Consider the following 24,660-nt stretch of genomic DNA (forward strand, 5'->3'; position numbering starts at 1 on the left):
TTTATCCCTTCTTGGCTCATGGATATCTGATGGATTGATATATGTTTGGAAACTATAAAGTATAGAAATTTCATAGGGATCTGTAGATGGTACTCCAAAAATGTGGAATTTCAGTAGAGCATAATATCTGTTTTATAAGTCTTGAACCATCATATGGAATTCTATGGCATAGATAACATTTTCTGTTACATTGTATAGGTTGGTTTATAGACCATAAATCTATATGCCATATAATTTTATCCAGTAATCTCAGGCCCAATGACTTGTGGTTGAACTAGCGCATATCTTTGAGAAAGATAGTCAGTTATGAGTTTGAGTCTAAAATGAGAGACTTTACCATAACCCTTAGTAAACTATTCCAGCAGTAATTACCCTCATAGTTACTCAGTTTCTTTCACAAAACTGAAAGATCAGGGGTAAAATTTTCAGTCACCAATGTGACTTAGGAGCCTAACTCCTCTTTTCAAGAGTGACTTTGGCACTTTAGGAGCCTTTGTCCTATTTACACTCAATGAGACTTAGACCCATTTTTTTTAGTTTATATGATCCTTCTAATCAGCCATCCTTGCTATATTTAGATCCCATCCAGCTCCCATTAAAGTCAATGAGGATTTTTGAATTGAGATCTTGTGAAATACTTCTTCCCCACACCCTTTTCATTAGATTTCTTTAAAAAGTCCCTAAATAATGTAAGAGTTCATTTTAAAATGTTTTATTGAATGTGAATGCTTGTATTGTGTTGCCAGTTGTCTAATCAGGAATGCTATTGATCGTGTCCTTATGCCAACAGAATTGTTCTGCTTTCCTCTGTGTTCTTTTCACCTTCAGTATCTGCCCAGAGTGACTCCATTATCCAGAGCCACATTAATTTATAGGTTGAAATACAAAATGTCTGACTTAAGGTTCTCCTTGTGAAACTACAGTTTAATGAGGGGTGAATTTTTCTGGTGTGTATAAATAATGATGGGCCAGCCAGGTGTGGGAGGATGTATTATCTGTAATGATTTTAAACCAAAAGTCTTCCGGTTCTGCAATGTAACCTCATCTCAGTATAAATGCTGAATCTTTTTTCACTGTTAAATTACAAATAAAAAACCCACTTGTTTTCATTTGTCTGCAGTAAATGACTCAAAGCATTTCCCTCTAACTCTCTTTCCTTCTTTTCTTGATTACCCAAATTTGAATCCTTAGCACAGAGGGTCAGATTGTGATAGCCATACTCATAATGGTCCTACCTGATCGAAGAAAGCCCTTAAGCATGTGCTTACATGTAAATAAGTGAATAAGCTTCCAGTTAATCATGTGTCACAGATTTCAAGGCCAGTATTTCAGGAGACTCAGATCCTTCAGGAGGCTAAACTATTATGTGCCACAGGCAGAGGATAGGAGGGACTGAGGTGCCACCAGTGCCCAAGGCCCCTGAAAGGGCAGGGAATTGATAAAGTGAGGTATATGCAGATAATCCTGCCAAGTGACCCAGGCCCCTTGGTGGGGGAGGGGATTGCCTTCCTCTGCAGCTAGGGTCCTGCTAATTTGACCTTTGGGAAAATTCCTTCTTGACCCTCAATAGGGTGATCAGTTAGCTGAGCATGTGAGCAAGACCCTCCAGCCAAGCACCTGAGAAGGAATTCAGAACCACTTCAGAGCATTGGCCCACCATGTCCAGTGTCCGATCTCCAGCCACAGCCAACTCTGATGCTTCAGAAGAAGGAGACAATAAAAACCAAACAGAATACATGGGGTGGGAAAAAAATTCCTTCCAGATTCCTGCTGATGACTGACAGATGTCCTGAAGCACGAGATTTTAGGAACATGTGACAGAAACTGGAAGAGACCATCCAGGGGTAGAGCTCAGTCCCCACCATGGCAGGCAACCTCATCATACAATCCCACTTGTAAATTTAGTAAGCTCTACATTATTCCTATGACTCCTATCGGGAGGCTGTTCCAGAACTTCACTTGTCAGATGGCTACAAACTTTATTTCCCTCCTAAATTTATTAATGGCCAGTTTATACCAATTTGTTCTTGTGCCAACATTGTCGCTAGCTTTAAATAGCTCTTTTCTCTCCCTGGTTTCCCCCCCGTATATAGTTATAGAAAGCAATCACATCCCCTCTCAGCCTTTGTTTTTTAGGCCAAAGAAGCTAAGCTCTTTTAGTCTCCTGTCATAGTCCTTCCATTCCCTTGATCATTCTAGTACCCCTTCTCTGCACCTGTTTCAGTTTGAATTCATCTTTCTTGAACATGGGTGGCATAATTACCTGAATAGGAACCAGTGAGGGACCTCACTCCTTAGAGTCCTGCTGACTTCATTGGAGCTACTCATGGACTAAGGTACTGCTCAATGTGACATGGGTGGGATAATCTGGTTTTTAATGAACTACAATAGCTTCATACACTTACATGAAAGTTTTGCCTGTTTTTCAAATGCAAAGCAGTTAACACTGGCTGTCATGTACACTTGTACACTGTAGGCTGCAGGCTGCTACTGTGTCAGGCTGGCTCTTGTAGCAGATATGGACTGGCTACAGAGCTTCCTTCCCAGAGAGATACAGCAGAGTTGTGTTCACTTTAAGACACTTTAATGCACTGCCCAGAATGTCTGTTGTAACCTTAAGGTATGTTACTGTGGAAGCAGAGAAAGAACTGACAGGAAGGGGATGCAATGCATGACAGTTCATTAGCAAGAGTCAGGCTAACTGTAACCCTAATAACGCGAGATTTGTAGAAACGAGGAATGTGTGAGGCAAGTGGGAAAGAACTGTGTGAGAAGTTGTTGCGACCTTGTGTAGATAATGTGTAGATAATATGGAATGTAGACTAAGAGTCTACATTAGTGAGCAAAACAAGATATCAGAATGACCTATGTATAAACAAAATGCAGCTGTTGCTCATTATTGTCTGTAACAAAAGGTATAAATGCTTGCTGTAATTGTTTACCTGTTGGGAGACCTTTTTAGCTCTCTCCCTCTATGCAATTGATAGAGAGAAAATAAAGCATCTGACTTGCTGTACCCAAACAAAAAGTGAGAACTCTGTTATTCTCCGACAATTTGGGGGCTCGTCCGGGATGGCAACGCTGTTATTCTCCGACATTACACATGGCTCCACCTAGTTGTTGTACAGTATAATACAGTTTAGCATTCCATTACTTCTCTCCCTTTTAAGTTTTACATTCCTACCATTTACAAAATGTACACTGTCATGCTATTTTTAAAGTTCAGTATTTCTCAGTCTGTTGTCTCTGAATCATATTGATTTTCTAATTGTACGACCTGAACATAGCAGAACTTGGTCATCGGTCTGTCCATTAGTTACAAGGACTGGCTGTGGTTGGTCTGGAATCTTTGTCGTTGTCTTCTTCTTCTGCATCTGCCATCTGTAGAGCTTGCTCTGATTGTTCTTTATGAAGAACAAGTTGTAGTTGTCGACGGTTTCTGTTGAACTCTCCACTGTCGGTCTCGATCAGATATGATCTGGGAAATGAATACTTTTTCTATGACAGCTGGAGTTGTCCATTCTTTTTCTCCATCCAGTTTGACACAGACACAGTGACCAGATTCTGGACCATAATTCTTTTAGTGAGTGACATCTGTTATAAAAGTGTTTGTAAGCTTTTTTTGCCCTTTTATCCAGTTCAGTTACTCTACACGTCTGCCAGCTTTGGAGATGGCTTCTTTTCCACAGTTGGAACAATAGTTCTGAGTTGTCCTCCCATCAGGAGTTGTGCTGGACTATATCTAGTGGCTGCTATTGGTGTTGATCTATAGGAATGGATTTTCCTGATGTAGGATTTTCTTGGGTGTCTGTACAGCTTTCTCAGCCTCTCCATTCATATGTGGGTAATGTGGGCTGCTAGCAATATGATCAAAATAATATTTTGTTCAGAATGACTTAAATTCTACTGCAGGGAATTGTGGTCTGTTGTTCATCATTAGTTCTGGAATATTCAAGTGAGGAAAAGTGTACTTCAGTTTCACAATAACATTGCCACTTGTTATGTCTTTCAAGTACATTATTTCTATATATTTGGAAAAATAGTCCACTATGATCAGGTAATGATGTCCTCTGAATTCATATAAATCTGCCGCTAGTCTCTTCCACGGTCCTTCTGGTAGAGGTGGTTGTACACAGTATGGTTCTGCACAGTCTCTGAAGCTTATTTGTACTGGATCTCCTTTCAAAAGTCCAGTAACATCAAATACTATGTCGAGTTCTTCCACATTTTTCAGTAGGCCCATCCTGGCTGCCACATTGCGGCTGAGAAGGTTGTTGGTCTTTGATCTTTTGATCTCGTGCACTCTGAATGCATAGCTTGTGTCCTTTGGAGTGGTGTTGTAGCTGTTTTGGTCCTAGGATATTATAGAGACTTGGTGGGTGAGGTAATATCTTTTATAGCTTTTGGCTTTGTAAGTTGTTTCTGTGGTGAATCGACCCATGCAGTTCAGAATCTTTCAGAGCTAAGCAAGGCAAGACTGTTAGGTCTCTAATAATGTACTCTGCTTGCTTTCTCGTATCATATATTAAATATGATACCTGAATATCTCCAGTTTTTGTATGGAATTTTGTAGCAATTTGAAATCTTGAAAAATACTGTCTCCAGTTTGTCCATTGTGAAGGTTTGTCAAAACTGAAATTGTTTGGGACGTTGAAGAGTGGCATGTTGATGAGATTTTGCAACCTTTGTTGTTATGTTGTGGGTTTTTTTGTTTTGTTTTTTTTTGGTCTGCAACCTTTGTTGGTGTTTTCCTTATGTTTCTGTTCTACTCTGGCACTGGTTTATTTCTGATTCCATGTCATGGACACCTTGTACACAGCAGATTGTACAGCTTCTACTAGCAGGTCATGTTCTTGGGCTGGATATGGACTGGCGACAGCTTCCTTCCCAGAGAGATACACCAGAAGTTTGTTCACTTCAAGACATGTCAATGCACTGCCAGGAATAGCTGTTGTGAGCTGGTTAAATTATGTTGCATATGTTTCCACATAGTGGCTGAATGGTATAATACAGTTCAGCCTTCCATTACACTAGCACAGTGGTCATGCCCCCCTCCCCCCAGTAATGGAATGTGTCCACTTCCTCCCCCCCCCCCCATTACTGCACAGTTGGCTCCAGCAGAGGAGATTGGGCTGAAGGGGGAGCTGGGGGAGGAGCTGGGGCTAAAGGCAGAGCTGGCCTGGAGGTGGAGAGGGAATGAGGGCAGAGCTGGGCTGGGGATGGAGCAAGGGGCAGAGTGGAGCTGTGGCTGGGGCCGGACCTGGACTGAGGGCAGAGCGGAGCTGTAACTGGGGCTGTAACAGGAGCAGGGCTGCTGCCGGGGACAGAGCTGGGCTGGGCTGGGGGGTGGAGTGGGGCTGGGGGTATTCCCTCCCTGTCTCCCATGGGGGCTGGTCCGGGCCCTGCAGCACACCTCCCCAAATGTTCCTCCTCACCCACCTAGGGGACCAGTGCCTCATAGTTTGGGGACCAATGCACTAGTGAGTACCATGATATGGAAGTAAAAATAGCCTTTGTTACTTCAAACACATTAACCAATTCCCAAAAGTGCTTATGTTTTTTTAATGGGCACTTAAACTCTGTATCAGATTTTACAATAAGATACATTTCCTAGTAATGCCATCTATAGGATAGTTCACGTGTAATTTTGGTAATATTTCATAAATTATGTGGTTTCTGCTTCTGAGTTCTCTGCCAATCACTGTATAACACAATAAGATAATGTACTAGTATCTTACCTCAGGAAATGTCTGTTTTCATTCTGCCCTAAGCCACAACTGAAAAGAAATTGTCTGGTCTTATCCTAATGCTTGAAAGAGATTAATCTAAATAATAATAATAATAAAAAAACCCTCAGCAATTTAGAACCAATCATATTTGCAGTCCTGAGGGCTGGAAAAGCTGGCTTTTGTATTCCAGGTAGTATTTCAAGTGGCAGTGGAGCTCAATGATTAATTCACAACAAATAATTTATTCAATAATGTTGCCTTTTTTAATGTTTGTTCATTGTCCTCAAAAAGACTGTAGAATTCTCAAATGTATTAATTATTTGAAATGATTCCCAGATTTCTTCAGCACATAATTCTGGCTTACAGATCACTTGGTGAGCAGAGCAGTTTGTTGTGAATATTTGCTGTTCACACTGTGTTGACTTAGGTAGGGTTACCATTCGTCCGGATTTACCCGGACATGTCCTCCTTTTCGTGCTAAAAATAGCGTCCGGGGGGAATTTGTAAAGCACTCAAAATGTCCGGGATTTCCCCCCTCCCCCGGCAGAGCAGAGCGAGCGGCTGGGAGGGCTGCAGGAAAGTCCCGGGCTGGACTCCGGAGCAGCTGTAGAGGAGCCGGATCTGCCCTGCATTCTGAGCCGGCAGCTCTCCCCTGCAGCCCGGTCCGGCAGCACTGTGCAGGGCCAGGGACCGGGTTTTGTTGTGCTGGGGAGCGCAGCCACGTGTCCGGCTCGCACAGAGCCCAACACCCTGTTCTGAGCAGCAGGGTAAGGGGGCCAGGGGGCAGGAGAAGGGGCAGGGAGGTCCTGGAGGGGGCAGTCAAGAAACGGGGGGGGGCTTTTTGGGGGGAGTGGAGAAAGTTTTGGGCAGTCAGGGTACAGGTAGGGGGTAGGGTCCTGGGGGGCAGTTGGGGGGGGGGTCTTAGGAGGGGGCAGTTAGGGGACAAGGAACAGGGAGTCTTAGGTAGGGGGTGGGGTTCTGGAGGGCAGTTAGGAGCAGGGGTCCCAGGAGGGGGCAGTCAGGGGACAAGGAGCGGGGGGGTGGGGGGCTGGGAGTTCTGGGGGGGAGCTGTCAGGGGGCAGGAGTGAGGAGAGGGATCGGAGCAGTCAGGGGACAGGGAGCAGAGGAGTTTAGATGGGTTGGGAGTTCTGGGGGGGGCTGTCAGGGGGTGGGGAGTGGTTGGATGGGGCGTGGGAGTCCCAGGGGTCTGTCTGGGGGTGGGGGTGTGGATAAGGGTTGGGGCAGTCAGGGGACAAGAGGCAGGGAGGCTTAGATAGGGAGTGGAGTCCTGGGGGGCAGTTAGGGGCAGGGGTCCCAGGAGGGGGCAGTCAGGGGACAAGGAACGGGGGGTGGGTTGGGGGTTCTGGGGGGGCGGGAAGTGGGAGGGGCAGGGGCAGGGCTAGGGCGGGGCTCCTCCCGTCCTCTTTTTTGCTTGCTGAAATATGGTAACCCTAACTTAGGCCTCTGTTTTGCAAGTTGTTCGAAGCAGGTAGACCTCTGCTTTATACTCTTATATGAAGGTCCAGAAGGATCCACATTAAAGTGAGACTACAAATGTGCTTAAAATTAAATATGTTATGTAAGTCTTTGCAGGATCAAGGCCTTAGTTATATAAATCAAATGATAGTATCGATAATCTGTACGTTATTCCCTGATAACCAGAAACTTCTATGCTTAAACTCTGTAAGGTTCACTTTTTTTAAACATCATTTTAATAAAATTTTTCTGTTCTCAGATTGGATAACTTTCCAACACCATGCAAATTTCTAACAGAATATACAGTTCAAAACTTACTCTCAACAAATATTTGAGCTTTGAAGCTTAAAATTCACTTTTCAGAAGTATTAGCACTAACAAAGCTTGAACATTTGAATGTTTGCAGACATCAGACCAATGAGTTGTGGACCCAAGTAGAAATTTGCTTTTGTGTTAATTACTTTTCATTAAACACTCAGAACCTGATCGGCAGCCCATTGAATCCAGTGGAAGTCTTTCCTCAGGCCCCAGTTCTGCCAGTGCTTACACTCTATGCATGTGTGTAGTCCCATTGATGTCAATGAGAGGACCTATGTGCATGAAGTTGAGAACGTGTGTCTGTGTTTGCAGGATCAAGGTTAATTGGCAAGGGTTTGTGGAGCAGTTGCACTGTACCCAAAACTAGCTAGTATTTATTGCTTCATAACCACCCCCAGCACAAACAGAAAGCAGCTAAAGCAAATCACTGTCACAGACATGCATCTTCTGTTAATTTTCCATTTTGAGGAAGCAAGGGAAACTTTATTGCATTCTTGTAGCATAGATTTTACATTGAGCTAGTCAGAGAGGAGCATGGCAGTTGGTCCCACAGGTGTGCCAAGATACTGTAGTGCTGTAGAATAGTATGCATGGGGGGAAGGCCATTGCACAGCTTGCTAGAGCCTGTATAATAAGAATAACAATGTATGTTTGGTATCCCATTTAAAATCAATTGATTTCCTCTCATAGCAGATGGGGCAGATTGCTCCATCTGCTAGGCGACTACTAAAAGAATGCATTTAGAAACCAGATGAATTTTGCATTATTTTAAAGCATGATCAGTGGTCTCTATCTTTTTTAGGAAATTGAATTTTATGTTGAGATTGGAACTCTGCTTGATTGAAGTAGGGATGTATCTAAATCTTTTATTGGCAGAAAAATATGAAGCAGTAAGGTGTTTTTCCTCCTTGTGAATACTAGCACTTTATACCTTGCTTTTATTTTCAAGTGTTTTGCCAACATTAACTAATTAATCCTCACAACACTTTGGTTAGGTAAATATTATTAAAGCTAAATGAAACATTAGTAGCAGGCTGTAGGTGGGTCAGAGAAATGTGTCTGGCTTCATATTTGCAAGTTTGTGAAAGTAGAATAGCTTTATGAAATCTTGTGTGTACATTTTTTCTTTTGTGATTTATTGTGAATATTTGGAAATTTTTGATGGCTTTTTCTGATTTTTGAGTTTGGTTGGATGATCATATAAATCATGTCACTATACTGATTGGCTGAATCTACCCAGTATAATAAGGAGTCTATCAGACCCATTTTGACATGTTGTATGAGGCAGTTACTGTGTTTTGTCTGCTGTGTCTAAGACAATTAGAAAATAATCTTAGTAGCCACAGAGAATGGTCCTGCAGTGCTCAGTGCTGTCTGAATGCCTGTTTATTGCCACCATTCACAAAGACCATCCCAGATTTTGGTGGAGCAGGGCATGCTGCCCTCTGAAATCTCCAGAGTGCATTGTGGTCTATCCTCCAGAGAGGTAGCAGACCATCAATACTTCCCTGCTGGAAAACAATATCAAGCAAGAATGTTGTCAGACTGAGTCTGTCATAGAACATGTTGACTAGAAATAACTGGAATTTGCACTGACTAATACAGTATGTGGATTATTCTGTTGGTGTAAATAATACCTTAATGAGAAGCAAGATACTCTCCCATTAGTAATAGTAACATATCTTGACAGTCACTTATCTTCTTTTCAACATTCTGTAGCTGATAAATACATGGTTATTGCCTAGCTCATAGGTTACTGAATGTAAGCATGGTATTGTGATAGTGCCAGATGACAGGAACTGGCTTGGGAGTAAAATTATCACTCTGTTCAGTACATTAGGGAGGTCAATTTGCATCATTCTTACTGTTGGTGTGCACAGTGGTCTAAATTCAGTCAGTGGAGTGATGTCTGTTACTTAATCTGGGGTGTGTGTGTGTGTGTGTTTCTAATCATGCTGGTGAAAGTGAAAACATTTACACATAGATTAGCTGCAAATATCTTTGCTATAGTACAGTGGTTTTCAACTTGTGGACCACAGACTCCTAGGGGGCCGCAGACCACCTCGAAGGGGTCTGCAAAAGGTTGTTGTTACCATAGAACAGTGTTTTTCAACCTGTCGTCTGTCGTCCCCTGCCATTCCGCAGACTATGTCTAAAATTTCCAAAGGGGTCAGCACCTCCATTCAAAATTTTTAGGGGTCCACAAGTGAAAAAAGGTTGAGAACCTCTGTTGTAGTATATTTAGAGCTGATTGTAAAAGTTGTGAACCAATACCATTTACAACTTCTTGGCCCTCCATACCTTGAGTGTTCACATGGTATTAGTCTTATGGTATTAGTCTTTATTTTTTCTTGGCTGGCAATAAAAAATAAATGTGACATACTGAAGCTGTTTTAGATTTACAGTACATTAAATTGCCAAGTCTAACCTATTTGTGGGTTACATTTGGCATGCAAGTTGTACTTGTCATATTCTAAGAACTCTAGTGTGATTATGCTTTCCTGAGCTGAGGGTTAGATGAAGATTAGTAAGAACATCAAAGCTGCAGTTAAACTGAAGAAAGATGAGTTTAAGCCAAGTCATTAGAGATCCCTTTGAAGTGATTACAGATTAAGCACTGTCTCTTTTAAGTGGGATACTTATCTGCCTTTCAATATTTAAGTAATAAGACACGACAGGCAGTGCTTTTCTGGGGGATTATGGCATGCCTCTGGTGTGTTGTAAGGCATGAGCCAAAGGCCGAGTGACTTCAACTGCTGCAAACTGTAGTAATCCCTCAAATGCAGTGCTGGGCTATTTTACTGCTAGTATGAAATGAAAAGTTTTGAAGGAGAAAAGGTCACACTGTGTATGTGCAGTAATTCAGCATTGTGGACAGTACTGTGACCCCATATCCTTTGGACTGTGTTGCAAAATCATTGTTAGTGATAGGGTTTTCTGAATTGGTCATTCTTACATTTTAGGATAGATAACGGACCCTTTCTTTTCCTTCAAAATATTTTAGTTATATTTTGTAGCCTATACATTTAAAATGCATTCCATTACAAATTATCCCTCAATAAAACCACTGTGTTGCTCTTTTCTGTGTGTCTACATGGCTCACTGAATCTTGGTTCATTACATCATAAATGTAGTTCTTAGAGCAAGCATGACATTAGGTCAGTAGTAATAATACATATAAATGTGCAGGGTCTCCCAAAAATACAGAGAAGTAACAGCTGGCTACATCATCTGTTGGTGAAAGAGACAAGCTTTCGAGTTACACTCTCTGAAGAAGAGCTATGTGTAGCTCGAAAGCTGGTCTTTCTCGCCATCAGAAGTTGGTCCAATAAAAATATTACCTTACCCACATTGTGTCTCTCAGATCTGGAATCAACATGGCTACAGCAATGCTGCATCATAAAATTCATGTTCATTTTACCAGTGACTATTTTCTCAACCAGTTCTATTTCTAAGCTAGTGACCATATGTATTAACAGTCCTGTCAATTATTATTATTCAATATTTTATATTGTGGTAGTGCCTAGAAACTCTCTTTGTGCTGGGCACTGTACATACATATAGTACATGACCACTTTTGCCACAAAGAGCTTACAGAGCTTAAAAGACAAGACTTAACAGGTGTGTGAGACAAACAAGCAGGCGGTGGTAGAGGAGATGGGATAATAATAAGGATGTGTGCAGTTCTTATCCTATCAGGAGGAATAATCACAGCTTATCACCTTATTGGTTCTTGTCAAGTTGCAGTTTTCTGCACGTATTATGACAGAGATGAGTTTTGAGGAGATACATGAAGGGAGATATGGTGCTAGCTTTATGGATTTGGATTGGAAGTTTTTCCCATGAGTAAGAGGCAGCATGGGGAAATAATATTCTGCTTTATATACACTATTGTAAAAGCTGTTCGCTGTCTCAGAAGTAGATTCATATTTTGATTAATGATTTGTACATGTGCTATTAAAAACAAGATTTCATCTATATGTGCTGGAAAGAGAGCTAATGTTCTCTCAATGAATGACATTAATCAGAACCCACTGCCTCGCCACCCCTTCTCCCCCCCCCGAAAGTAGTGTATATAGTGATTGTATATAATTCCAACTACATTTCATGGGATTGTACACTAGGTAAATGTCTTCTACCCAGCCTTGGTGCACCATGTATGTTCACCTTTTCTCTGTCAAGAGCTATCCTGTACAATACTTACTAAGTTTGCTCACCGTTGAAATGTATTGTAGAACAAATGTTCAACTGAAAGTGAGCGTGTTGGCATCATTGAATACTATAATGGTAGTTGGGCTAATGCTTGGAGACTGGTATTATGTAAGACATGAATCTTCCCTAATGTATATCTTTACTCTTTAGGGTTTGCGTTGTGCGGAAATACATTTGAGCAACTTTTATGAGGATATTATTTATACCATAATAATGTAAAGTGGGTGACATTAAAAACTCAACATTTGCCACTGGAGACATTATTTCTGTACAATATCCTAGTGTAAGGATGGCAAGCTCCCTTAATACAGCAGTTACCTGAAACTATAAAGATTGATGGCCTGATGACTTAGAGGGGCTGAGCCCCCCTTAATTTCAATAGTCTTTTTCAATAGAATCATCAGAAACATACCACATAAATGCTAGTGGCTGTGCAGCACCACAAGCATTAGAATCACAGAATCACAGGACTGGAAAGGACTGCTATGTGTCATCTAGTCCAGTCCCCTGCACTCAAGGCAGGACTAAGTATTATCTAGACCAGTGGTCTCCAAACTTTTTTGATTGCGCACCCCTATCAGTAAAAAAAAATTTGAGCATGCACCACTTGCTGCGCCGGCTCTACCATTTTTGCCAAAGCAAAAAAAAAAATAAAAAAAACTGCTTGGACTCCCGCCTGATGAAGCAAAAAAAAAATTGCTCCTCCTGCTCCTCCAAGCATCCTCTTGCACACCCTACTTTGGAGACCACTGATCTGGACCAGTGTTTCCCAAACTTTAATAATCTGTGAACCCCTTTCACTAAAATGTCGAGTCTCGCAAACCCCCTCCTAAAAATGAATATTTCCAGGGATTTTCTCCTTTACCTGAGTATAAATTATAAAAGCAGTGATTGTGGAAATATAGAATCATAGAATATCAGGGTTGGAAGGGACCTCAGGAGGTCATCTAGTCCAACCCGCTGCTCAAAGCAGGACCAATTCCCAACTAAATCATCCCAGCCAGGGCTTTGTCAATCCGGGCCTTAAAAACCTCCAAGGAAGGAGATTCCACCACCTGCCTAGGTAACGCATTCCAGTGCTTCACCACCCTCCTAGTGAAATAGTGTTTCCTAATATCCAACCTAGACCTCCCCCACTGCAACTTGAGACCATTGCTCCTTGTTCTGTCATCTGCCACCACAGAGAACAGCCGAGCTCCATCCTCTTTGGAACCCCCTTTCAGGTAGTTGAAAGCAGCTATCAAATCCCCCGTCATTCTTCTCTTCTGCAGACTAAACAATCCCAGTTCCCTCAGCCTCTCCTCATAAGTCATGTGCTCCACACCCCTAAACATTTTTGTTGCCCTCCGCTGGACTCTTTCCAATTTTTCCACATCCTTCTTGTAGTGTGGGGCCCAAAACTGGACACAGTACTCCAGATGAGGCCTCACCAATGTCGAATAAAGGGGAACGATTACGTTCCTCGATCTGCTGGCAATGCCCCTATGTATACTTTTTCTGCAGAACTGCTACCTAGCCATTTGGTCCCTAGTCTGTAGCATAGGATTCTTCCATCCTAAGTGCAGGACTCTGCACTTGTCCTTGTTGAATCTAATCAGGTTTTTTTTTTTGGCCCAATCCTCTAATTTGTCTAGGTCCCTCTTTATCCGATCCCTACCCTCCAGTGTATCTACCACGCCTCCCAGTTTAGTGTCATCTGCAGACTTGCTGAGAGTGCAGTCCACACCATCCTCCGGATCATTAATGAAGATATTAAACAAAACCAGCCCCAGGACCGACCCTTGGGGCACTCCGCTTGAAACTGGCTGCCAACTAGACATGGAGCCATTGATCACTACCCGTTGAGCCCGACGATCTAGCCAGCTTTCTATCCACCTTACAGTCTATTCATCCAGCCCATACTTCTTTAACTTGCCAGCAAGAATACTGTGGGAGACCGTATCAAAAGCTTTGCTAAAGTCAAGGAATAACACATCCACTGCTTTCCCCTCATCCACAGAGCCAGTTATCTCATCATAGAAGGCAATTAGGTTAGTCAGGCACAACTTGCCCTTGGTGAATCCATGCTGACTATTCCTGATCACTTTCCTCTCCTCTAAGTGTTTCATAATTAATTCCTTGAGGACCTGCTCCATGATTTTTCCAGGGACTGAGGTGAGGCTGACTGGCCTGTAGTTCCCCGGATCCTCCTCCTTCCCTTTTTAAAGATGGGCACTACATTAGCCTTTTTCCAGTCATCTGGGACCTCCCCCGATCGCCATGAGTTTTCAAAGATGATGGCCAATGGCTCCGCAATCACATCCGCCAACTCCTTTAGCACCTTCAGATGCAGCGCATCTGGCCCCATGGATTTGTGCTCATCCAGTTTTTCTAAATAGTCCTGAACCACTTCTTTCTCCACGGAGGGCTGGTCACCTTCTCCCCATACTGTGCTGCCCAGTCCAGCAGTCTGGGAGCTGACCTTGTTTGTGAAGACAGAGGCAAAAAAATCATTGAGTACATTAGCTTTTTCCACATCCTCGGTCACTAGGTTGCCTCCCTCATTCAGTAAGGGGCCCACACTTTCCTTGACTTTCTTCTTGTTGCTAACATACCTGAAGAAACCCTTCTTGTTACTCTTAACATCTCTTGCTAGCTGCAACTCCAAGTGTGATTTGGCCTTCCTGATTTCAGTCTTGCATGCCTGAGCGATATTTTTATACTCCTCCTTGGTCATTTGTCCAATCTTCCACTTCCTGTAAGCTTCTTTTTTGCATTTAAGGTCAGCAAGGATTTCACTGTTAAGCCAAGCTGGTCGCCTGCCATATTTACTATTCTTTCTACACATCGGGATGGTTTGTTCCTGCAACCGTAATAAGAATTCTTTAAAATACAGTCAGCTCTCATGGACCCCTTTGCCCTTAATGTTATTCTCTCAGGGGATCCTGCCCATCTGTTCCCTGAGGGAGTCAAAGTCTGCTTTTCTGAAGTCCAGGGTCCGTATTCTGCTGCTCTCCTTTCTTCCTTGTGTCAGGATCCTGAACTCGACCATCTCATGGTCACTGCCTCCCAGGTTCCCATCCACTTTTGCTTCCCCTACTAATTCTTCCCTGTTTGTGAGCAGCAGGTCAAGAAAAGCTCTGCCCCTAGTTGGTTCCTCCAGCACTTGCAACAGGAAATTGTCCCCTACACTTTCCAAAAACTTCCTGGATTGTCTGTGCACCGCTGTATTGCTCTCCCAGTAGATATCAGGGTGATTAAAGTCTCCCATGAGAACCAGGGCCTGCGATCTAGCAACTTCTGTTAGTTGCCAGAAGAAAGCCTCATCCACCTCATCCCCCTGGTCTGGTGGTCTATAGCAGACTCCGACCACGACATCATCCTTGTTGCTCACACTTTTCAACTTTATCCAGAGACTCTCAGGTTTTTCTGCAGTTTCATACCGGAGCTCTGAGCAGTCATACTCCTCTCTTACATACAACGCAACTCCCCCACCTTTTCTGCCCTGCCTGTCCTTCCTGAACAGTTTATATCCATCCATGACAGTACTCCAGTCATCTGAGTTATCCCACCAAGTCTCTGTTATTCCAATCACATCATAGTTCCCTGACTGTGCCAGGACTTCCAGTTCTCCCTGCTTGTTTCCCAGGCTTCTTCCATATGTTTATAGGCACTTAAGATAACTCATCGATCGTCCCTCTTTCTCAGTATGAGACAGGAGTCCTCCCCTCTTACGCTCTCCTGCTCGTGCTTCCTCCCAGGATCCCATTTTCCCGCTTACCTCAGGGCTTTGGTCTCCTTCCCCCGGTGAACCTAGTTTTTATGACATGCTTATTACACACTATTTATTATTAATTATTATTTATCATTACAGTATTTTTATTACATTATGAAAATGGCAACACTCTTCTAAGATCTCACTTTCATAGCTTGTATCACTTTGAATAAGCCTGTTATAAGACAAGGCTCCTATGTTTCATCAAGGAGTATCAGATGTGAAACAGCATGAAGGTATTTAAGAAGTCAACTCAAAGAGTTACTCGTACACAAGCATTCAGGTCTTGAACAGTCCAGGCAAACAACGCATGTTACAAAAAAATCTTAAACTTGTTCTTCATAATAATTTTAAAAACAATACTAGCTGCCTATTTATTTTAAAAACAGCAAAAAAAAAAATCCACCTCCCTTTCCATTTCTTATAAGGAGTTCTGAAGTTTAAATCTCCTCAGTGTGATAGAGATGCTTGCTTTGATCTGCTGAGCTCTTGGAAGTCCAGGGGCTCTGGGCTGCTGGCCCTGTGCTGCCCGGGGTCCCTAGGGACAACTCTGTCACCATTAGGGATTTTTTTCCCGAGAACCCCCTATAACATTTCGCAAACCCCAGTTTGGGAACCAGTGATCTAGACTGTCCCTGACACGTGTTTTGTCCAACTTGCTCTTAAAAATCCCCAATGATGGAGATTCCACAACCTCCCTAGGCAATTTATTCCAGTGCTTAACCACTCTGACAGTTAGGAAGTTTTTCCTAATGTCCAATCTAAACCACTCTTGCTGCAATTTAAGCCCATTGCTTCTTGTCCAAATAATACGTTTATTTGGGCCAGGAAGTCAACATGCGCCACGATCAGAAAGGTGAACTGTCGCACAGAAAAAAAGCTAGATGGTGCGCATTCAATGACATAAAGGACATCCTCCAAAACAACTCGTGCAAATCTTTTCAACTCAACCGTGCTTCCAGCGATGTTATATGGCAGCGAAACATGGTCGCTGACAAAGATGGACAGTTGATGTTCTTCAGTCACACAGAGGGTGATGGAATGAACATTTTTGGGCATCTCGCTCTGCGATCACATCACCAACGAAATAATTAGGCAGCAGTCTGGAGTGCAAGACGTTGTTGAAAGCAGGCTCAGCAAAATGCGGTGGGAGGGACATGTGGCCCGACTCAGGGACAACAGATGGACCACAGCTATATCTGAATGGTATCCGCAAGAACAGAAATGGCCATGCGGTCGCCTCCAAAGAGGTGGGATGATTTCCTAACAAGGAGATATGGACAAGCATGGCGAAGGATGGCCAGAGCGAGAGAAAATTGGAAGACGTGTTGTGATCGGCTCAGTCTCAACTGATGAAGGACCAACAGTCTACGCAGTCTACGCTTCTTGTCTTAGCCTCAGAGGTTACGAAGAACAATTTTTCTCACTCCTCCTTGCAACAATCTTTTATGTACTTGAAAACTGTAATCATGTCCCCTCTCAGTCTTCTCTTCTCCAGTCTAAACAAACCCAATTTTTTCAATCTTCCCTCATAGGTCATGTTTTCTAGACCTTTAATCATTTTTTGTTGCTCATCTCTGGACTTTCTGCAATTTGTCCACATTTTTCCTGAAATGTGGCATCCAGAATTGGACACAATACTCCAGTTGAGGCCTAATCAGCGTGGAGTAGAGCAGAAGAATTACTTCTCATGTCTTGCTTACAGTACTCCTGCTAATACATCCCAGAATGAAGTTTGCTTTTTTTGTAACAGCATTACACTGTTGACTCATATTTAGCTTGTGATCCACTATGACCCCCGGATCCCTTTCCACAGTACTCCTTCCTAGGCAGTCATTTCCCATTTTGTATGTGTGCAACTGATTGTTCCTTCCTAAGTGTAGAACTTTGCATTTGTCCTTATTGAATTTCAACCTATTTACTTCAGACCATTTCTCCAGTTTGTCCAGATCATTTTGAATTTTAATTTTATCCTCCCAGCTTGGTATTGTCTGCAAACTTTATAAGTGTACTCTCTATGCCATTATCTAAATCATTGATGAAGATATTGAACAGAACTGGACTCGGAACCGATCCCTGCAGGACCCCACTCGTTATGCCCTTCCAGCATGACTGTGAACCACTGATAACTACTCTCTGGGAATGATTTTTCCAACCAGTTAGGCACCCACCTTATAGTAGCTCCATCTAGGTTGTATTTCCCTAGTTTGTTTATGAGAAGGTCATGCAAGACAGTATCAAAAGCTTTACTAAAGTCAAGATATACCACAGCTACCACTTCCCCCCTATCCACAAGGCTTGTTACCCTGTCAAAGAAAGCTATCAGGTTGTCTTGACATGATTTGTTCTTGACTAATCCATGCTGACTTTTATTTATCACCTTATTATCTTCTTGGTGTTTGCAAATTGATTGCTTAATCCATTGGTAGACTATAAAAAGAAAACAAATAAAAATAGAGTTGGATTAATCTCTGCAAAAATCACAACTAGCTAGTCTTCTTGACCCTAAATTTTCAAAAGGCAGCCCTCAGTACTATATTCAAAGCACCAGACCCACTTCTACTTAGTTCTGCACGAGGGTTTTAAAGATTTTGGTAACAGAGTATCAGTAAAAGCACTGGAAGACATTACATACTGTCTTTCTCAGCTTAACAGGGCCTAAATTTGGGTATCTGTTTCCACATTTAGACATTAAAATATGTAGACTGACTTTCAGAGGTGCTGAATTTTAGTGGAGAGCTGCGACTGCTCGGTGCTTCTGAAAATCAGTCTATTAAAGTACCTATATATAAATATAGATGCCTAACTTCAGACATTCAAGTTTAAGATTAGTGTCTAGGATTATAGTATGTCACTCTCTGTATGTCTTTGTCGGCCATGTCTAAGAAAGGTGTTTGCCTCCTATTCCTCCCCCTTCCCTATCTATCCTCAGTGCCCCTTAGTTCTAGAAGTGAATTGTTTCAGCAGTTCAATATCCTTATGTTGGAAAGAGCATAATTTCTTTGTAGTCTTTTAGAAAGACTAGAATATCAGAGTTGGAAGGGACTTCGGGAGGTCATCTAGTCCAACCCTCTGCTCAAAGCAGGACCAATCCCCAGACAGATTTTTACCCCAGATCCCTAAGTGGCCCCCTTAGGGATTGAGCTCACAACCCTGGGTTGAGCAGGCCAATGCTCAAACCACTGAGCTATCCCTGCTAATGCAGTGCAGACCCAACTATTGCCCAGTCATGGTCACTTTCAGGTTTCGGAACTAAAGGCTTTGCTAATGCTTAAAGTTACAGCTAATTTATCTGTGTTGTTAATGACAGTAATACTGATTAGCATTTAATAAAAGCTGTCACCACTTTAACCAGAGGTGATTGATCTAAAACATGGGCTTTCTATTATCAGGGGGTAGCCGTGTTAGTCTGTATCTACAAAAACAACAAGGAGTCTGGTGGCACCTTAAAGACTAACAGATTTATTTGGGCATAAGCTTTCGTGGGTAAAAACCTCACTTCTTCGGATGTTTCTCCACTGTGCTTAACCAACATTGGCAGCATGTTGATCAGAACCTTAGTCTTAATTCTTTGCAGCCTCATCCCCACAGTGTTTTGCAAATTTAAGAATGTATTAAATTTTTTTTAATTCACAGCAAATCTCTACTTTGATATTTATAAATAAAATATAAAAGAATGGTTAAAATTGGAAATCAAATCTCAATGGAAATATATAAAGATTCAGTTCAGCCTCTTAATGGCTCAATTTAAGTCAGCCCACAGTTCAGCTTTGTCCTCCCTCCTGCTTGCAGTGGTGAGGAGGAGATCAAGTCAGCCCTACTCTTGCTGCAGAGCATTTGCAGTGGAAGGTGGCAGTGGCCCAGTGGCTAACACACACTCAAAGTGAAGGCGTGTTCTTTATGAGCCACTTCTGTGGTCACATTTGTGCATGATCATATGAAGATGATGTCAGATGCTGTTGAAGCAGATTCAGTTTTGACCCCAAGATTAAGAAACAGTGTTCTGTAGAAATATGACCAACAAGTGGCTTGCATAAAATGTCATTTGCCTCTTTGATCAACATCTCTTTGAAGCAAGTGATTCTTTGCTATACAAATAGAATAGCTGTGTCTTAATTTACTGAACTCTGTTAACTTTGCAGATACAGTTCAGATTGAATCGTAGGACAATGACCATCATTGCATTATCCAAATACATGAAAACTCACTCTCTCAAGACAACTCTTTTGAGGAGGGCAGAGAGTTGTGAATTAACTTTTTTATTGGCAGAGGTTTTGTCCACGTGGGAATGGGCTTCCTAGTATAATCTAAGATGTAAATTTAAACCAATATAGTTATTAAATCCTCATGTGGACACTTATTCTGGTATAAGAGTGGCTTTTTAAATTTTGCTGATATTGCTTGAGATGGGGGTTTAGTTAAACTGCAAAAAAGCCGCTCTTATGCTGCAATAAGGGTCCACAAGTGAATTATACCTGCACAACTCTATCAGTATAACTGGGAAAGCTTTCCTTTGTAGAGAAGCATTTAGGTTTGTCTGTAACTTAGACAACATTTATTCAAATTAAGCCCATTTTATACTTTTCTGGTACAATCATAAACATATCAATCCCTCCCTTGAAAGAAAACTAGCATCAACATTAGTCAACAAATACTGTGTGTGTGTGTGTGTGTGTGTGTGTGTTACTGCAGTTATTTAGGTATGTTAAGTATTTTAGTTCAAGTTCTTGAATGTAAAGATTTAGATCTTGTATCATTTAAAAAAATTAGTTACACAAAAGTCTCCTATTGAGTTAAAATGCAGCCCAAGCAGCTAACTAACTCCACCCTCCACCCCCCTGTTTTTAACCTGTCTGACCTATATTGTGATTTTTGGTTGGAGGGGGTAAGGGAGAAAGAGAGAAATCTATGGAGCCAAATCTTTAGGCTAGAATTTTTTAAAGCAGCCTGAGGGGGGAGTTAAGTGGCCAAGTCCAACTCCAGCCATAGATTTTAAAATATTATTTGCCACTAATTCTTTTTCATACAATTAACCAGTAAACTTTCCACAATTGACTTAAATACGATCAGGGATTTGGGTGTCTGTGGATTTATTCTACTCAAAAACTTGCATTAGTTTAATTAAACCAATTTAAAATGGGTTATATTGGTTAAGCTTGTCCCTGCAGAGCTTAAGAATTGTATTGATTACTGTATTACGTACCCCTCAGTTTTTTAACATGCCTCATTGTTTATTTGCATCTTTATGTTTTATTGAAATTTTATCACTTACCAAAGATTTATTTTATTTATTTATTTTTTTTACGTTGCATGCAATATTGCTTTCTTTTCAAAATGCAGGGAGGTGGTTTTATGCTTCCAACCATAATGTTAAACTGTAACATTAAACACAGGCCTTAGTGTAAAATGAATCAAATCAAGGTTGTTTCTGTTAAGATTGATATTTAACTGAAGTTACTAACACATGATAGATAGTTTAAGGCAGAAAGTCCAATGTTGACTGACTTTAAAAAAAATAATTGGCTGATTTAAATTTAAATTATATTGTTCAACAATGTTATGTAATTGGATGGGAAAGCAGGAAAGTCCTTTTATTAGAGAATTCTTTGTAGATAGTAGCCATGAAAGCCACAGTGGTTGATGCTAATTACCATATTTTGTTTAAACTTCCATCTAAATGAAAGGATCATTCAATTCAGAAGCTGCAGTCATACAAAAACCACAAGTGCAGTTGAATTGCTGCTGCCAAGCAGATGGGGCTTTGATCAGAATAAGTTATTTGCAGCTTTATTGTCTGGCTGCCAGGGTGGGGTTTGTATTGAATCATCTCCTTTTGAAGAAGGGGAAGGGGAGAAACAGGTCTCACTGATCAGTGATACATTTTTATTTTTTGCAGATGAAAATCCTCAACTGAAAAGACAAACTGCAAGGTACTTATTTAAAAAATGTCTTGTGATATCAGACCACTTTGATACATGTGATGCTTTTAGTCGAAGAATAGCTAGTGTGTTATTTTTATCTACTGGTAATTTGTAGGGGATGGGGAATTGGATTATTTTAAGTAGAGTTGAAACATCTGATTTCCTCTTCCCCCCCCCCCCCCTCCAAATTCAACTTTATCTTACACTGGAGGAAAGGAGGAAAGCTTGCACAAGACCCATTGCTCCTGCTGTGATGTATCCCATACTTCATGTTGACAGAGTTGAAAGCTTAGCAGCTTCACGTATCCGAAATACTTTCTGCTTATGCTGGGAGGTGCAAACAGTGTTGTAAACCAGTCAGTTGACAAAGACCCGGAGGACAGAATGGGAAAGGAGAATGTTTTCTGCTGTGTGGCTTTCCAAGGTTTCACAGGGTATCTTTGACAGTATAGCTTTACTAATACAGCACCCAGTGTTCAAAACAGAAAGAAAAAAGTACTGGGAACTCAGTCTGGGAGGAATAAATTCAAAGTAGAAATGAGTGCTGCAGAATTAAGTCTTATCTCAATCAGATAGGCTTATTCTGCAGTGTTCATTTCTATTTTGGCTTTATCCCTCCCATACCGAATTCCCAGTACATTTTTCTTCCTGTTTTGAACCCTGGCTGCTGTATTAGTAAGGCTACATGGTCAGAGATACCCTGTGCATCCTCAGGAAGCCAAATGTAATGTTCTTTAATTTTAAATAGTATTTTCCTCAACCTTGTATTTCAGACTCTTCCTCCCCAATCCTGTTCCCCCTCATTGTAATGAAAGTGTAACTTTAAAAGAGAAATTCGAAAACTATTCCTGTGATCCTGCTGGGGAAAAGGTGCTCTTGTGAACTTATTTTGAGCACTGCAAATACAGTAACTGTCTAGATTCAGCAATGGAACATTGTGAAATAAAGAGAACCTCTATCCGCCCCCAACCCCTCCAAACCAAAACATCACCTACTGTAATTTGTTCTGAAGTGCATTTTTTTAAACAGTATTTGACTTACTCAGTTGCCACTCCTTACCCCTTGCTTTTCCATCCCACTTCACATATTGACAAGTTAAGTAAGAGCTAATAGGAAGTTGTATTTCTGAAATGTAGCCTAAATTTGGTGCTAAAGAAATAATCCCATTTGCTTCACTTATATGAATAATCCTACCAACTTCAATGGACATACTGATTAATAAAGTATGCAGGATTTGGCCCTAACTATACACTTGCATCTTGATCATAGTTTACCTGATAATTGTAATGTACAACCTCAGTCTGTAATTTTAACTTTTCTATCCACATTGCTATGGTTGTAGGTGGCTTTTCTAAATTCAGAACCAGTGAAGTGGATAAATTGTTTGTGAGCACTTTTAAATTGTGATGATTTAATTCTCATCTGAAAAATGTCTCCAGACAGTGGGCTCACTGCTAGGGCTGCATTTAGTTTCAGTTTCACCGTCCTGGTTTTTTTCTTTCCTACCTTCTTTACACTTTATCTCTGTCCCTGCCTCCGTTTCTATTTTATCTGTTTTCTCTTTCTTTTGTGTGATCCCTGCTGGGGAAGATCACAATAGTGTTTTACATATAAAAGGGTTACAGATTAAACTAACTATCATCATAGTCTTTATACCAAACTTTTGTGCTAAGAACAAGCATGTGAATTTCAGCTTGAAAGCAGGAGTTTAAAGTGAATGTTTTTAACCCAGTTACTACTATAGCCTCATAGTAGCAATCCTACAAGAGCAAATTCTTTGTTATAAGAAAATTAAGTGCTTCAGTTAAGAACAATGATTGTGTAGAATGTTTTTATAGGTTAAAAAAAGGGGAACAAAATGCTATGTTTTGATAGGCTCGTTCTACAGTAGTCTTGCATTATAGCAGAAGATCCCTTATCTCTATAAAATTTTCCATTATGCTTGAGTAATAATCTTAATCCAGGCTAGGAAGGGCCAATCCATGGCTAGTTTTGGTTGCAATGGTAACATTCTTAACTACTGGGACTTTTCTGATTTGAGACTGCCAGTTCTGCATGATGAATTATGTATCACAGATTCATTATGTACAGCATTTTTTTTTATTGAAAGTGAACTAAGATCTGTAAACACAGAAAACTCACTGTTAGATTTGAACGGTTGTCTGAGGTCAAGTAGGTTGCAGAAAAAAAATATCTAAACTTGAATCAAATTTCCTAAACATTCTATTATTTCTGTCTCAGATAAGATTAAACTGACTTTTGAAAGATTTTTGGGGTTGTGGGTTTTTTTTCTGTGTCACTTTTTTACAGTCTATACAAGTTCTGTAGGACATGGTTTGTCTGTATCAATAATAGAGGAGAAGCAGAATCTCTTTGCTTTTTTAAAAAAAAAATAAATTTGTAAAAATTCTGCCTTCTGTAAGCTTTGGATTCTACCAGAGTGCAAAATATCCTAGGGGTGGACCATGATGATAGTTTCTTTTTGCATTGTGTTAGGAAAGTTTCTTTTTGCATTGTGTTAGGAAAGTTCTAATTTCTTCCTGGAGGAGAAAGTGGTCTAACCAGGATGTAGGGCATGCTTCTTGATCTGATGTTTATACTCAGCTCAAAGTCAGGATATTGCCAGCTGAATGCAAGAGGTATGGAGGTTACCTATTTTGGATAGGGAGGTTTTGGGCTATGGTATCGCAGGCATCATCTGCAGGTGTTGAATTGTCCCAGGACGACGAGCCTGATTCTCCATTCACTTCCATTGGTATACATCACGAGTAATCGCACTGAAATCACTGGAGTGAAACCAGTATGAGTGAGAGGAAAATCAGGCCTGTTGAGTTTTGTGAACTTTCTCACCATGCCAGACAGTACCGCTTGGAAACTGTTGTTGACTTATAGATTATCAGGCTGTCCAGATTAGTTTTTGTCACTAGATTTGCAGGTTAAGTGTATGCACTCAAAGGATCCTTGACAAACATTTTAAGACCATAAATTTCACAGTTTTGAGTTGTGACTCTTCAAATGAGGACTAAACCTTTTTCAGTCTATTTGATTGTTTAACAATTGGGTTCTGCCCTCAGGCTCATGCAGGTGTGTATATCTCTCACTGAATCTGGTAGATGCTGTACGGATGATGAGTATTGTGCATGTATCTGAGGGCAAAAATTGACACTTAATGTCTTGGTGGACACTGAATGGAACTAACAGGTAGGTGAAGGAAGAGGTGACAAAGATCATGATAAGTGTGGCTGAACTT

The 24,660-nt window shown here is 41.2% G+C and overlaps 1 protein-coding gene across 3 annotated transcripts in view; it reads left to right on the forward strand.

The window, feature by feature from the left end:
- The window catches only part of SPSB4 (splA/ryanodine receptor domain and SOCS box containing 4), a 304,370-nt gene that overhangs the window by 104,008 nt on the left and 175,702 nt on the right, over positions 1–24,660 (forward strand). Inside the window, exon 1 of one of the 3 annotated variants that reach the window (XM_042853573.2) lies at positions 21,381–21,419. The exons of the other annotated variants lie outside the window; for them this stretch is intronic. The gene's annotated coding sequence lies outside the window, so the exon portion shown is untranslated. Of the gene's footprint in view, positions 1–21,380; positions 21,420–24,660 lie in introns of those variants that run through there. 3 annotated transcript variants of the gene reach the window in all.

The sequence above is a fragment of the Chrysemys picta genome, chromosome 9, assembly GCF_011386835.1.
Source record: "Chrysemys picta bellii isolate R12L10 chromosome 9, ASM1138683v2, whole genome shotgun sequence".
In the NCBI taxonomy this organism is placed as follows: Eukaryota; Metazoa; Chordata; order Testudines; family Emydidae; genus Chrysemys; species Chrysemys picta.